The sequence below is a fragment of the Alligator sinensis genome, unplaced genomic scaffold (genome assembly GCF_000455745.1).
Source record: "Alligator sinensis unplaced genomic scaffold, ASM45574v1 scaffold957_1, whole genome shotgun sequence".
NCBI classification, from domain to species: domain Eukaryota; kingdom Metazoa; phylum Chordata; order Crocodylia; family Alligatoridae; genus Alligator; species Alligator sinensis.
Window position 1 is genome coordinate 2,607,361 of NW_005842039.1, and position 15,011 is coordinate 2,622,371.

General features: G+C 46.3%; 1 protein-coding gene and 1 long non-coding RNA gene across 8 annotated transcripts in view; one reads left to right on the forward strand and one right to left on the reverse strand.

Annotated features, from left to right (window-relative positions):
* The window catches only part of LOC112550122, an 8,676-nt gene extending 1,089 nt beyond the window's left edge, over nt 1-7,587 (reverse strand). Inside the window, exons 1-2 of the long non-coding RNA XR_003093782.1 lie at nt 7,420-7,587; nt 524-583 (exon numbers count right to left, since the gene is read on the reverse strand). This is a non-coding gene — a long non-coding RNA (uncharacterized LOC112550122). The remainder of the gene's footprint in view (nt 1-523; nt 584-7,419) is intronic.
* The window catches only part of CHRM2 (cholinergic receptor muscarinic 2), a 128,634-nt gene continuing 118,724 nt past the window's right edge, over nt 5,102-15,011 (forward strand). For all 7 annotated transcript variants that reach the window (XM_025202849.1, XM_025202856.1, XM_025202844.1 and 4 more), the window contains exon 1: nt 5,102-5,480. The gene's annotated coding sequence lies outside the window, so the exon portion shown is untranslated. The remainder of the gene's footprint in view (nt 5,481-15,011) is intronic.

Sequence of the window (15,011 nt, forward strand, 5' to 3'; positions counted from 1 at the left end):
GAAAAGCTATCTAAGTCCAACAGGCACAAGGAAAAGGCATCTGAGGGAAGGGGGAATCGAGTGCTTTCATCAAGAGTGTGTGTTCCTTCTTCCTCTCTGCCTGTTTAGTCTCCTCCCTTGGCCCGTGAAATGTTAAGTTACAGCACTGGCAAAATCCAACCAGGAGATGCTGGGACAATGTGCTGCGCCTTGAAATGATGCTTGCTAGAGAGGCACCGGTATTTTCTGGAGGAATTCTTCTCGACCAAATAAATCCAGTGAATGGGTGCATGGTTGAATGCTTCCATGTGCCAGGTATCCAGGTTGTAGCCGTTTATGGTCTAGAGGAAAAAGCAATCAGGACTCGTGGTAGAGGTGATTTTTTTTTCAAAAAATCTATTTGGTCTAATAAAAGACCACGAGTCCTGGTTGAATGCTGGTATTCACAAGGGCGTCCCATTTAAAACACTCGCTCCTGGCACTGGTGATGTTAAGGTGAGCAGCTTGCAGTTCAGGAATTGGATTGCCCACAGCTCCTGCATACCTGGTCGATGTAAGTTTGCCAACCCCATGAGTGTAGTCTGCTATACAGAGAACACAATACCTGTAGGTTAAAAGAAAAGAAAGAATGAGAAACAAGATCAACACTCTGGGTTGGGCTGAACTTGAAGGCACTTGCTTCTTATCGTTAAGTGTGATAAAGGGCAAATAGTGGCCGACTAAGTGGAGTGAAGCCAATAGACCTGCAGCATGGAGTCTGCAAGCCCTCTCCCTCTGCTCCAGTCGAAAACTGGTGCGCTGGGTGAAGCAACTGCGAGTGGGGCTCGTTGCGATCCTCTGGTTTTTGAAAGCTCAGATGCCACCAGTAGCTCTTTGCTAAAGGGAAAAGCAAGCTGAGAAATGTGAGGGCTTCAGTCACCTTCCCCTCTACTCAATTCCTTTCCCAGAACACGAGCACGTTTGTCCTTGAAGTGACATTAAGTGACACTTTAAAGCCAGGGCGTGTTTGTTGCATGTGTATTCATGGCAAGAGCCCAGCACTTCACTCTGCAAAGCTGAGGACAAAGTGATTTCCCTTTCAGGCTCTAAAGGGTTTAAAGCCGTCTTTGTCTCCAGCATAAAGGCGCTGAAGCAAGGAACTACTGCAATGCACTCTACAGCAGAGAGATCCACCAAAAAGGCTTCCTCCTGGTCTCCAAACAGCGGCCACCTCACAGAGGGCTGAGCAGGACACCTCTCCTGCCCCCAGCATTCAAAATCAAGACGGATGTCTATTCAAATAGCTTCATGTGAATGTCCGCTCCACCACATCGTGGCCCTTACCCATATTATCATGGTGATAAGGAGCTTGTCTTCTGCTCTCACCATAATTAAGACCCCTCTCTGCCTTACATGCAAGCACACACACACACTAGCGATCAGCCATCGACTGACTTTCTAAACGAAAAGAAAGCAATCGGTAAGTATCCCTGAGTCGCTGTTCTAAACTAAATGGCAGATCTCATCTTACTTAATAGATATAGATATATAGATATAGATGTATATCTATATATTTATCTATATCTACATGTATATAGATATATAGATATCTATATAGATCTATATAGATCTATATAGATGTACACATGTATGCATGTATATATATATACATACACACATATACACTATGTATCATATATATACAGACACACACACATATATATACTACATAGCCTATATAGACATTTATCATATAGGATATATATCATATGTTATACATATATCACATATATACCATCTATATATATGAACATGTTAGGAGCAATGCCACCAGTTACATTTCACCAACTTTATTTCGTCCTCCAGAAGCTGTTGGAGGGGTGAGGGCGAGGAGACTCTCCTCCATAAACACATGCTTTATAGCCAACATTTTAGGGAGGGGTTTGAGGTGGGAATAAGATCTGCGTGTGCTCTGGGAGTGGAAAGGAGGAGACGTTCTCTGTTGTCTTAAGAAGGATTTATCTCTGGTAGGTCCCCCCTTTCCCCCCTTCCTTTTTAGAGTAAGGCTTTTGCATTTTAAATACTTAAAGCTCCGGAGCAGCAAATGTGTTTCCTTGATTTGTACAACACATTTGCTGCTCTAAAGAGAGGAGTTTTGAAATAGCAGACACTCTGTCAAACTTAAAAGGCATTGTTTACCAAAGAGTCACTGGATGTCATCAAGATGTATCTGCTCAAATTGCTTATGAATACAGCCGAGAGTGAGAAGGAGGAAACCCTCTAAATTCCTTAGGAAAGCAACATTGTGTACTATACATTTCAGAGACAAGAAGTCTTAATACTCCCTCGGCACGCCTGCAGACAAGAACTTGGATTTTTATAGACTAGGATTTGCAGCAGGCATTGCTTTTCTTTTCTTTTCTTTTTCTTTTCTCTGGGTTTCTATTTGGTTTGTTTGGGGGGGGGGTGGAGTTGGACTGATGTGAAACAAGCAGTTCTTGAGCTGTCTGTTCAGGAGCCAATGTCCTAGTTTAGTTTGATCCTGTTGGGTGTCTGTACCTTAGCATCATGCCGGAGCTGTGAAACTATATAGGATTTCTATTAAATCAGCATGGCACTGGGGAGCCCCCTGCAGCTGGTTACAGCCACTCTGTGGAGAAAGCTCTAGTCTGAAGATTACCCACTGTGTTCAACCTCCCTATACTTGAATGCATGTCTGGGGGGATAATGATGGGACTGTCCTTTTGGTCCTGCCCCAAAGTCCCTTCCCCCCCTGTCAGAAAATCAAGGAATGAACATTTGCAAATGCTCGCAGAAAGGAAGAACCGTTCACATTGGGTCAATGTTGTCACACCTCTAAATCTCTCTCTCTATAGGAAGGTCTCATTTGTGCATATGATTACTGAGCTCTGATTAATTCTGCAGGAATCAACGCGCACAAAGTCTCCGTGCTTCTGGGGGGTAGGAAAAAAGAGGAGTGTATTCTCCCTTCTTGTCCTAATGACGCTCTTGATTAATGTTTAAAAAAATGTTAAACGCCAAAGTCTTAGTCATCTAGCCTGACTTGAAGCTTTGGGTGTACGGATTTCTGTAGCTCTTTGATGCAAACAAGACTGTTGCAAATGTTGGCCCGCGGCTGCTTTAGGAACCTGGATTTCTTCCCACTGATCCAGGAGTAACTCCATGGAGTCGTAATATTGAATGGCCAATACGAGGACTTGATTCAAAACCCACTGGAACCAAAAGGGTGACAAAAGCTATTGACTTAAGCTTGGGATCAGGTCCTGAGTGAGAAGGGAAACAAACTGCCCTTCTAAATTGTCCTATATCCCCGTTGAAGGCCAGGAGCAACCCACCCAGTAATGAGGTGTGAATGTACCCACCTTGCCCATAGTGCACGTTACACTAACAGCTAAACCCAGGGCAGTGTGTCCAGGTGATTGTACCTACAACCAAATGAGTGGAAAGTTCAAACACTTCCCGGGGAACGTGGCCCAAAATATGCATCATCTTGGCAACAACCTGCAGCCCTTTCTTTACCAAGTAGTGGGGGATGAAATTGGATAAGCGTTAAGGACTTCAAATGTCTTCACTGGTCCTCACTCCCCTCGGATATTTTAGACTCTTACTACAGATGTATTTGGTATCTTTCCAGGAACAAAGGCAGCAGCTGAAATCAGTTGTGTGGTGTTTAATGAAACAGATGGGTTAGCAGAATGGGCAAGCACAAGCTGAGAAACATACCCATTAAAGTGCATGGCTTCTCCGGGAATAAGGCAATGGGGACCCGGGCCACCAACTGCAGTCTACTTTAAATGATTTAGCTGGAGGCCCAGATAGTGTGACTAATTGTAGCCAGTTCACGTTATGCTGCCACTGCCTGACATTGTGCTCTAAGAGCACTGGGTCCTTCTAACTTCGGGATAGCTATTTGTAATAAAATATTGGGATGACTGGTGAGATGCTCAGGATGCAGGGCACATAACACCAAGCCATAAGCTGATGTCACCTTCATAAACACATACTCTGTATCTCTCCAGCTCTGTCCTGTTAGGCATGTTGCTTTGGCTCGGAGATCAGATTAGCTTCCTTCTCCTACCTCCAGTATTTCATCCTCCCCAGAAGGGAGAAGCCATCACCCCATAACACAAATCCATACAAAATCAACTGCAAGCAAATATAAAGCAAGGTGTTCATACCAAGATTATTTGCACCGAGCTGACAAGTTCCCTAAAGCAAAATAAACACTTCTCAGCCTAATGACTATTAATTAAAAGGGAATAGTTTACACCCAGGGAGAATTAACTGTTGTTCGAAAAATGTATCTCTTTTCCCTAATGCGTTTGTCATTTTGCCAAGGAAGCAACATCCCATGAATATTTCAGCGCAATAATCTGTTTAAAAACTAAACTGGATTTAGCGTAATAACATTTTTCCCTCATTGCACAGAGACTCAGATGATTGCAATAATCTAAAAGCAAGATCTCCTTTCCCCATGCATAGCTAGAGACTTCCAGCTATCGCGGAATGGCAACCAAAAAAAAAAAAAAGTAACCAGAAAGAAAGAGAAGAAGGTTGTAGGGGGGAAAGGGGGAAAAAAAGGTAATTGAAAAAAAAATCGGTTCTGATGTGCAAATGGTAGATAAAGACTTCTGATGAGAGGGAGAAAGAGAGAGGGAGAGGGAGATAACAAGAAGCAGTAATTTCTATTCAGCGGAGCCACCAAATCAGAAAGCAGTGCGCATCTTATTGGAGGAGAGCCTTCAACAGCAACTAATCCTGTCATATTGAAAGAAAATTGTAAATGTGCTCTGCAGAAATTGCCTGCCCATTGCAGCTCATCGAAGGCACTCACACACACGCACACGCACCGAGCCAGGAGCCCAACTCCCAGCCTAACAAGGACATCTACCAGGGCAGTTCACCTAGGCTCCCCCGGGCCCAGCCGCCACCACCCCCGGCCCCAGGAAGGTGGCAGCTTGTCCTCATTTCTTGCGGTGGGCAGAAGAATGAGTTGTTTCCAGCCCACGTAGGAGCCCCAGCCTCTGCTATTTTTAAGTCCTCCAGGCTTGTCTAAACCGTGAAGCCAGGTTTGATAGCACTGTTGCTCTACATTTTTTTTTCTGAAAGCAGTTCAACTTGCCTGAGCTGAAGCAGAGACTCCCAAGTGCCAGAAGCCAGTGTGCAGTGTGTGCGCGCGTGTGTGTGTGCGTGTGTGACAAACTCGATCAGCCCGAACAAGACCACCTCTTGCTTAAAGCTTTCAAACTGTTATTCTTCCCGCCCCCCGTCACCCCCCAATATCAGAGCACCAAGTAATCTGTCTCCCTCCCACCCCTTCCCCCTCCACCCCTCCTGTTGGAAGATATGGAAGAGAAAGATAAAGGGGCTGCATCTGGGCTCTGACTGTTCAGCCTGCATGCCTCTCTGCTTCCAGACCTGGGTGGACTTCATCATCGCCTTCCCCCGAAAAAATCACCGTCAGCGGGATGAGATGCAACTTCTTGCAACTGGATTTACAGGTAGGATGCCTTGCTTCTGTCACTTTTTTTCCCTCCCTTTTTCCTTTCTGTTTTTCTTCCCCCACCCCCCTTCTCCTTTGGGTTTTGTTTCTCTGATGGGGCCGACTTGGAAATTCAGCTGCTGCTGTTACAAGACAGCTCCTGGCAAGACGCAACCCCCCCAAACTTTGAGTCTGGAGTCGTATCCTTCCCCTAGGGGATCCGAGAAATCCGCTGTAGCAAAAGGAAACTTTTTTTGCTAAAAGGGGCGAGCTCTTAAAGGGGGTGACAGCCAGAGTGTCTGAGCAGCAGCTGCCCCCAAAAGACCTGCCTGCCTGGGCTGCATGATGATGAGAGTAATAATCCGCGAATCTAGGCTAAAATGCTGTATAGCGGGGTAAAGGAGCCGCAGTAACCTGAATCCCTCGCAGTTTTCAACCACTAACCACGGGCTTTTATGTAAGTGCTGCATTCCCGCACAGTGGCATGCCCCGAGCCATTTTTCCCCTCCTGTCTAGAGAGGTGACATGTTTATTCGCGACTTCTGCGAAAGATTACCTGGCCCTTCCTGGTCCCGCCTGCCCTTCCTTCGCCCACGGACCTGGCTTCAAAAAAGCGGGGATGCAGTGTTTGCGAGGATGCTTTGGGAAAAGCGAGGAATATGTGCGGGGCATTGAGGGAGAAGGGGGAGGCTGGTAGGTGGAGAGAAGCAGAGGTGCGTGCACCTCTGTGTGGAAGGGGCGATCCTGGCCGTGCCCTTGTCTCACATGGGGGGGCGAGGGCAGTCCACACTATTGTAGTCAAGCCTGGGAGACGATCTGCAAATTCTCTAGGGCTTGCAGTCAAGCCCTAGAGACCGACCTCTCCTGCATGTCCTTGTGTGTGTGTGTGTGTGTGTGTGAGAGAGAGAGAGAGAGAGAGAGAGAGAGAGAGAGAGAGAGAGAGAGAGAGAGAGCTCGCCAAGAGAGAGAGATCCTGCCAGCGCGCGGGGGTGTGCAGCATGCCTGGAATAAATCGAAGTGCAATAAATGGACCCATGTCATCCAAGTGCAATAAATGGACACATGTCATTCAAGAAGATACGAGCTGGGCACGGGGGCGGACGCCCAGGGGCTCCCCCAGCCAGCTTCACTGTCCCCTCTCTGTGCCGAGCTGCCGGCGGGCACCGCACCGCTGGCTCTGCCCACTGCCCCGCGGAGGTGGAGGGGCAGAGCCGGCCGCGCGCACGGGTTGATCTCCGGGCTTGCCGGAGCACGCAGATGTTGCCTCTGAAACTTTCAGGTCTTGCCGTGAAAGAGAGCGGGAGGGAAGGGAGGCAGGTCCGAGCTGCCAAGTTGTGGGGCAGGCGGGAGATCTCCTGTGCTCTCACATCAGCGACCCACCCAACATTGGCTGCTGGGGTTAGTCCAGACTCTCCGCGAGCTCCACCGGGATCCAAGGGACTGGGGGACTTTAATTCTGCGGATGATCAGCCCCAGGGTCTCTGCCCTACCTTGGCTCTAACACTGTGGGGAAAGGGGAAAGTGAGGGGGGGGGGGACAAGAAGCAGGACTGGGTGCCCATCCATCATGCACCAGAGGGCAGGAAAATGCCAGAAAAAACACCCATAGCTCATCTCGCCTGCATTCAAACAGCCTGATTGCTATAGCCAGTGCTGCTCCATCTGGGCTTGACCTCCTTGCATGCCTGTCTTGGCACACGGCAATTACATTTGGGGGGGGGGGTGCATGCCAAGCTCTGGTGATGGGCTCCAGGCTGCTAGCCTCTCAGCAGGGTTCAACCCCTCTGCTCCAAATCGCCATGCCATTCTGGTGGCTACACAGGGTCAGACGTGTCCCTCACCAGAGTGAGGCTCCACACCTGGAAAAGCCTGCTTTAAGATGGCAGTGCTGGGTCCTACCTGCTTGTTTCCCCCTCCCACATATACACATGCCACCTCCCCCAGGTCCCATGCAAGTACCTGCTGTGGAGACCCCTCAGTTTCTCCTCCTCCATCGTTCAAGATCTCACCCCCACCTCCCCCTGCTCAGTTCCATCCTAACCCCCCAGTTGTGCAAAGGCTGCAGCTGTCCTCAGAGGAGGACTCCCTGCCACATGGCCACAGCTCTATTTATGCTTGTGCCGGGGCACAATTCCTGCCAAGTGACTTCCATGGAAGAAAGTGATGGGAAGTGGAATGGGATAACTTTGATGACTAGCCCCCGCTCCATACTGAAGAGCCTGCTTTGGTAGACTTAAAGGACCTGGATCAGATCAGACACACTCTAGGACCTAGATCCGATCAGACACAGGCTGTAGAGCAAACACACTCCTTTCAATCCCAATCAAGCAGTGTTCCACTCAAATGAAATTGCTCCCCAGTCTTTGCCCAACCTGGGAGCTTATGGCACTGAGTTCAATGAGGCTTCCTTTGTGGGGGAGGCACATTTTCCAGGTCTGTTTTGTTCCATTCCTTTCACACTAGATCAAAAACAAAGTCTTTCTTGCCTTCCTCCCCTCTCCTCTTTGCTGACTGGGGAAATAACATTTATATCAGCCTGGGGTTAAGCAAGCAGCTCTCCAGGAAGTGGGGAGGGCAGCTTTCCCTGTCTGCAACCCTTCACCCAGAAGGGTGAGGAGCAGGCACCATCCTGCCCTGCCATGGAAGGGTTGTGTCCATGTCAGATCAGATGTTTCCATGTCAGATCAGAGCACATGAGCTTCTCTGGGCAGGAGAGCTGGCATGAAACTGTGAGACAATGGCAAGCCTAAGCCATGCAGGACTGATCCAGTGCTCACTGGAGCCCCTGGCAGATCAGTGGCTTTTGGATGGGACCCCTGAAGAGGGGGAGAAGCAAGGGCTGTCTAGGGTGGGTTTGCCCCTGACTTGCTGGGCTCAAGGTTCACCTGCCCCAGAGATCACCTGGCAGAGATCTCTCTGGAGTATCCCCCACCCTGTGCCTTCCCCCTTGTTTATTTAGACTCCTGATTTCTTTTCACTTTGGCTCTGTTTCCCTCCTTCCCCCTTCCCCTCAATACTGTGGGTTAACAGGCGTGCTCCTCCTCTCCTGGGACCCTGCCAACATGCCTGGGGCTTGACACCCATGCATCCAGAAGAGCTGGGCCCTTTCCCTTCCCTCCACCCCTCAGCTTTGCTTGACAGCTACCTGGAGGCTCTGCATTGCAGTCATCAATTAGCTTGCTCCATTAGCATTCAAGGCAGGGAGGGTTCAAGTTTGGGTTGCCCCCTTGCTGGTTGTGGGGGAGGAAAGAAGGGCAACCAATGCCTCTACCCTTTGCCTGCTTCCTTCTGTTCAGTGCCAGTCACACTGAACCCCTCATGCCAAGAAATGTTGTCCCTGCACAGGTGGTGAAAGACCTAAACCCAGTGTGGATGCAGAAGCATGTCTGCTGGAGGGGCTTTCAGGCGAGAGCAGTTCTACCTAAGGAGAGATAACCCATGCCCTCTTGCTCTGCGAGAGCCAGTATCTGAGAACTGCAAGCAAGTTTGCCCCCTTTTCCTCCTTCCCTCACCCCCAGCTCCCCTTCCCTTCTGTTTTTCACAGGGCTGGGGCAGCCTGTGGACCTCTTTACTCCTGGAAGTACCTGAGTCACTCCATCCTGGTTATCTTTGCTGTTCAGATCCTCTTTAAAGGGGACTGAAATGAATCCTCTAATGCTACTGATAAACTCCAGGCCACCCACCCACCCAATTCCCTCTTCATTAATATTATGACCTACATATATAATACATTTTTTGGTGCTGTTTCCATAGCAATCCAGCACAGGAAACACAGAAAGATGGGTCATAATGAAACAGATTCCTCCCTCCCTCCCTCTCTTCCCCCACCCCCCATGAAAGCAAGTCCTCTTTGAAGGTGAGTTCAGTTCAGGTGGCAGGAGGTATCCAGGGGGAGAGATTTGTGCTTTGCTGCAGATGCCACAGAACAGTGCCCTCTTGTGCCAGAAAAAAAAGGACATCCCTGGGCAATGGGGAAGAGGCTGTGGTGCAACATTTGAAGGGGAAGGAAGAAGGTATGCAGAATGAGGATGGGTTGTCTTCACCCAGTATCTTTCCACCCAGTTGCTTCTTTGCTCTTCAATCTATACTCATTTAGAAGAAAATGCTGCAAAGGCCAGGTGGGATTCAACTGATTCTACTTCAGAGACCTGAAGGTTAATGAAGCTAGTCCTAAACTGCATCTAAAATGGCAGAGCAGCAGGTACGAGGTAGATGGAGCTGGGGAGTCCAGACACATTTTTTATTGACCCTTTCTGCATGGCTCCGTTTTTGGCTTCCCAAGTCTCACACCTTCCATGTCTGGCTCAGAGGTGCTGAGGCACACACTAGTACTGACTGAATACTTCTGACAATGCTGGATCAATCATATGGACTTTAAATGAAGCCTTTGTAGACCTGCATGAGTAGGCAACAAACATCAGGTTAAGGGAAGTGTTAAGGACTTAGATATAGCCCAATGAATCACAAATGCTAAAATCAGATGGTAGCCTTTCCAAGCTATATAGAAAATCAAGCCAAATGCATTGTGTCCCTAGGCCCAAGGTTGCAAATCTCCTCTTCCCTCCCTTCCTTTGCACCTGTGGAGAAAACTGTACTTCAGCAGCCATTAAAACCATCCACTGCAAGGGATCTGAACTGGCAAAGGTAGCTCACAGTTCTATCTAAGCTCCCATACCTTTCCATAGGCTGGGGCTGCCCAGGGATGTAATACAGGCTATTCTGTCTCAACAAGCTTTGAGGCAGAGCCTGTAGCTCTGGGTACCCAGCGGAACAGGGTTTGTTAAGTGGCCTGTGCCACTGTAGTCTTGCTTGTCAGCCTGGATCCACTGACACAAGCTTGTCAAATCAGGAGGGGAATCAGGGTCAGAATCAGATTAAAAAGTTATTTTTCTAGACACTCTTCTGAGCTCTTTTCCCAGGGACTCTCCCATGTATTGCCCTTGCTCAGTTATAAACCCAAGCAACAGGAAGGCCTTTGACACTGTCTCCCACCCCATTCTCATTAAAAAGCTAGGTGACTGTGGCATTGATGCCTACACAGTCAGATGGGTCGCAAATTGGCTGAGGGCTCGTACTCAGAGAGTGGTGATGGACATGTCGTTTTTGACCTGGAGGGAAGTGGGCAGTGGGGTTCCCCAGGGCTCGGTCCTCGGGCCGGCACTGTTCAATTTCTTTATTAGCAACTTGGACGATGGGTTGAAGAGCAGCCTGTTTAAATTCGCAGATGACACCAAGATTTGGGGCGAGGTGGGCACACTAGAAGGGAAGGACAGATTATAGCAGGACCTGGACAGGTTACAGGATGGGCAAATGAAAATAGGATGGGATTCAATACTGACAAGTGCAGGGTGCTACACTTAGGCAGTAGGAACCAGCAGCATACCTATAGGCTGGGGAATTTCCTTCTCAAAGGCACAGTGGCAGAAAGAGATCTTGGAGTCATTATTGACTCCAAGATGAACATGGGCCGCCAATGCGAGAACCCGGTCAGTAAGGCTAACCGGACCTTGTCATGCATCCACAGACGCATCACGAGCAGGTCCAAGGAGATGATCCTCCCCCTCTATGCGACACTGGTCAGGCCACAGCTGGAGTACTGCATCCAGTTCTGGGTGCCACACTTCAGGAGGGATATGGACAGCATGGAGAGGGTCCAAAGGAGGGCCACTTGCATGATCCGGGGACAGCAGGGCAGACCCTATGAGGAGAGGCTACGGGACCTTAACCTGTTCAGCCTTCACAAGGGAAGGCTGTGGGGGGACCTGGTGGCCATCTATAAACTTACTAGGGGTGACCAGTGGGGTTTGGGAGAGACCTTGTTCCCCCAAGCGGCTCCCGGAGTAATAAGGAATAATAGCCATAAGTTGCTAGAGACTAGGTTTAGACTAGACATTAGAAGGCGCTACTTCACAGTCAGGGCGGCTAGGATCTGGAACCAACTTTCAAGGGAAGTAGTGCTGGCTCCTACTTTGGGGGTCTTTAAGAGAAGGCTCAACATTTACCTGGCTGGGGTCATTTGAGCCCAATTTTCTCTCCTGCCCAGGGCAGGGGGTCAGACTAGAAGATCTACAAGGTCCCTTCCAACCCTACATCTATGAATCTATGAATCTATGAGCAGTTTGGGATGCAGGAGGTCACAGCTGCTTGAAGCAGACTGCATTTCTTTCACTGTTTTACCATTGCAGAAATATGCCTACTGCTGCCTGTACCCCACACAGACAGTGCTGCATATCAGCTCTGGGTTCAAACAGGGATTTCTCCTTTCACCACTAACCACTGTCATTACCTCCATGGGTAACATGATTTGGAGTCCAGAGGGGATAGGTCAGGGTGAACTAAATTTCATCTTGTTTCTGTCACACACTTTAGACAGCATGCTTGCTAATAAAAGTTATATACACAATGGGTTCTCAGTGATGCATGTGCAGCATATGTTCATTTTCAACAATATGATAAGGGTAAAATAAACCAGATCATTGTTCAGGGCCAGATGCTCAGCATGTCAATGGAACTATGGTGACGCACATCAGCTAAGAATCTTCCCTATGTTTTTTATTCTGGCTGGATGCTGTTCTGAGTGTTGGCTACCTACTACTCTGGGTCAGATCCTGATCTTAATTACACCCCTAAAATTGAGAGATGACTCCACCGACTTCAATGAAATTACTTCTGATTTAAATTAGTGTCATATTTAGCTCAGAATTTGCCATTAATATTAACAATCTCCTGAAGAGTTTTAATTACAATTTGCTGGGATTTTGACAACTGCTTACTGATCAGTTCTGGGTAGCCAGCTTTTGTGGTTTGATAATGTAAATTACTAGTGAATGGAGGGGCTTTGGCAATGCATACTATGGGAAGTTCTGCTAGGGATCAAAGCACTTAGTGAATGGAGGGTCTTTGGCAATGCAAACTATGGGAAGTTCTGCTAGGGATCAAAGCACTGACCCTGAAGAGCAACTGCAACTCCTAGCATCTTTCAGTATTTTCCCCTGCCTCTCTGAAAAGTAGTGGAAAAAATACAGGAGGTTAAAACTATTGTAGAGACATGGGAGTAAATAATGTGACCTTATAAATATTTCCTGCCTTGAACAACTGTATATAATGATTTTTAGTATGTTGTTTCCTCCCTCTTCCCCCGCAAAGGCTCCTTTTTTACAAAAATCTCATACTAATTTCTTTAGGTCATATCCTCAGCTGGCATGACTACATGTTAACCCCCTTGACTACAGTGAAGTTATGCTGATTTGCTTCATGAGGATCTGGCCCTACATTTGCTTTTAGATCTATTCCAGCCTGTGAGAAGAAAAAGTCAGCACAAATTGACCATGGAAGTAATAAAGCCCCTTTCAGTCACAAGTCATATATTTCTCAGGTCTAAAATACTAATGAATGCACTTTTCAAGCAATGTAATAGGTTTTCTAAAGTCACTTTCTTCTAATCCATCTATCTCATATTCAATCAGCTAGCTTCCGTAGAAAAATAATGCAAAAAATTGGGGAGTCGGTGATCCGTTTGATCAGAACAACATAACTCTTAAAAACTGAAGTGGTCATGTATATGAAGTGATTCACAAATATCTCCAGGAATAAATGCGGCAAGTTCATTTCACTTGTATTTGCAAGGTCGTGGTATTCATTTTTTGTGAATAGTTGGAGGACCAATGATTTATTCATGAAAATATTCACACTTCTCAAAGTTTCATGAATTTTAGTATGAATAATTAACTGAAAACACGTTATTTGTTATTCACTACTTATTATTCTCCTATTCAAATGGCACCAGTCATCCAGTTAGAGAACCTAGGAACAGAGGAATTACAATGCTAGGTTTAAACTCTGTTTCTTTTAGTCCAGTATCCTGTCTCCAACAGTAGTCCATACCAGAAGCTTCACAGGAATTCGCAGAAAAACTGCAGTAGCCAGTTGTGCAAGAAGCTTTATGCCTACTTTACACCCCTAGAACATGAAGGTTCATATCTGTTCTAAGGCAAAGCAAAAACTTTTATCTGTTCTAACCTAACTGTAGATATTCTTATTCTCTATATAAGCAGCTAATAATGTTTTGACTTCTGCTAAACTCTTGATCTCAGCGATGTCATATGACAGTGAGTTTAGCAATTACTTTTTTTAAAGAAAAAAATATGTATCAATATTATATTTGTTGCCTTTTAAAGTTTTTATTGTCTTATGAGAAAGGCCAAATAGGAGCACTCAATTTGCCTTGTATATTCCATTTATTGTTTATTTATACCTACAATACCTCCTCTAATCCTCTTTTCTTAACAAAACAGTCCCACTCTTTTCATGTCCTCTTAATTCTTCTATAGTTCCAATTACTTCTCTCCATTTATTCTACTTTTTTTTGGTGACCAAGTGAATACATTTTGGGTAATAAATTACAACATAATTATACAATGACATAATATTTTCAGTAGTAATCTTCATTTACTTCCTTCTGTGTCATATTATTATTAACTACTCCTGTATATTTAGCAGAGCTTTTAACAGAACTGTATACAATGATGCCAAGGTATTTTCTCCTCAGTGATAACAGTTAAAATAGAACCAAGGAATGTGTCTGAATAGTTCACACTATTCCTTCCATATGCATTGTCATACATCAGTGAACACTGCATTTCATTTGCTATCACAGTACTCCATTACCTACCTTGGTCAGTTCCCCCTGAGATACCTCAGCCTTCTCTAGACTTCTTTAACAGCAATATTTGTCAACCTGCAAATGTGCCACCTTAATCTTCTTTGTCTTTTCCAGATTATTAATAGAGAAGCAATGTTAGTTATAATACACAGCCATTGCCCCTCATCCTTAACCTTTTACTATGTAAAAATTGCTCATTCATTTGTAATATTTGCTTTCTCTCGCTCAGTTTCTAATTCATGACAATCCTTTACCTGTCACCCCTCAGCTATTTAGTTTCTGTAATAGCTTCTTGAAAGGGACTTTGTCAAAGGCTTCTTGAAAGCCCAAATAAGTTATACAAGCTAATTATGCCTTATCTATTTTTTTCATTGATCTGTTCCAAGAATTATATTGTATACAAGAACCATTTACTTGCAAGAGAAGTAAGTTTCCCTGACCTATGATTCCTAAGCTCACACCAGTGCCTTTCCTAAAGATATGTACAACGGTTGCTGCCTGCCAGTCCCTTCTATGAGGAATCTGCCCACAGTGAGAGGTTGCATATTTTTGCTATCAACTCAACCACTTCATTTTTAAATGCCTTCCAAACTTGCGGATGTTTAACCATTCAGGCCTTATGACATGTTGCTATTCTGTTTATCAATTTGCCAGCCATTCCTCTTTCAACGCCTCAATATCTGATAGACACATGTCTGTTTTGTTTTGTTTTGCTTTGTTTTTCACCTGAAAAGAACAGGCAAGGCATAGACATCACAGCGACATCTCTTGAGTTGAAGATTGATGTGAATAAATTGTTCGGAGTCTCTGTAGAATCCTGCTCATCCTTACTTGCTCCCCTTACTCCCTGGCAGTCCAGCAGTCCCATTGTTGCTCTTTTTAGGCATTC